The following is a 1,626-nucleotide window of genomic DNA, read 5'->3' as shown; positions in this document are numbered from 1 at the left end:
ACGACATCATCATCATCATCATGATTACACCATCAACGACATCATCATCATCATCATCATTATATCATCAATGTCATCATCATCATCATCATCATTATATCATCAATGACATCATCATCATCATCACGCCATCAATGACATCATCATCATCATCATCATGATTACATCATCAACGACATCATCATCATCATTATATCATCAATGACATCATCATCATCATCATCATTATATCATCAATGTCATCATCATCATCATCACGCCATCAATGACATCATCATCATCATCATGATTACACCATCAATGACATCATCATCATCATCATCATTATATCATCAATGACATCATCATCATCATCATCATTATATCATCAATGACATCATCATCATCATCACGCCATCAATGACATCATCATCATCATCATCATGATTACATCATCAATGACATCATCATCATCATTATATCATCAATGACATCATCATCATCATCATTATATCATCAATGACATCATCATCATCATCACGCCATCAATGACATCATCATCATCATCATGATTACACCATCAATGACATCATCATCATCATCATCATTATATCATCAATGACATCATCATCATCATCATCATTATATCATCAATGACATCATCATCATCATCACGCCATCAATGACATCATCATCATCATCATCATGATTACACCATCAATGACATCATCATCATCACGCCATCAATGACATCATCATCATCACGCCATCAATGACATCATCATCATCACGCCATCAATGACATCATCATCACAGCAGCAACAACAACAACCAACCCGATTGCGAGTTGCAGGTTCCTGACGATGCTCGGGTGACCTCTCATGTTGTACATGCCCACCATGATGCCCGCCTCGTACTGACCTCTCAGTGCACCTGTCGCCAGGTAGTCCCAGGCCTTCACCTAGGTCATCAACATCATAATAATGTTATAATATATTATGTCATATTAAAATAATATCATAAAATGCAATACAACATTATAGGTCATTATAATGCTTTTCTGAATTTGATCACAACAACATCAATTGTCATACACACACACACACACACATACATTCATCACACACACACACATACATTCATCACACACACAAATACACATCCATTACACGCACACACACACACACTCGCACACACACGCACACACACACACACACACACACGTGTCCATTACACACCTTATCAACGGTAGAGTTAGGAAACTTTCCAGAGGTATACATGTAGGCGATGTTATAGGAGGCATCTTTGTTTCCCAGATTGTGGGACTTGAGGAAGAACTCTGCTGCTTTCGTGTAGTTACGCTCGACGTCCATAGAGTACCATCCTGGTTTTTCCAATATGATGATGATGATGGTGTTGATGATGGTGATTATGATGGTGATTATGATGGCAATGATGAAGATGATGATTGAAGATGATGGTGGAGGTGGTGATGATAAACGATGATGATGGTGAATATGATGGTGATGATGATGATGGTGAATATGATGGTGATGATGGTGGTGATGATGATGAGGATGATGATGGTGACGACGATGACAGTAGTGAAAATGATGTCCAGTTACTTGTTCTACAAAAATTTTTTGA

Source organism: Helobdella robusta (assembly GCF_000326865.2).
Source record: "Helobdella robusta unplaced genomic scaffold HELROscaffold_6, whole genome shotgun sequence".
NCBI classification, from domain to species: domain Eukaryota; kingdom Metazoa; phylum Annelida; class Clitellata; order Rhynchobdellida; family Glossiphoniidae; genus Helobdella; species Helobdella robusta.
The sequence above is the reverse complement of the archived record's forward strand: the minus strand, read 5'-3'. Positions refer to the sequence as shown.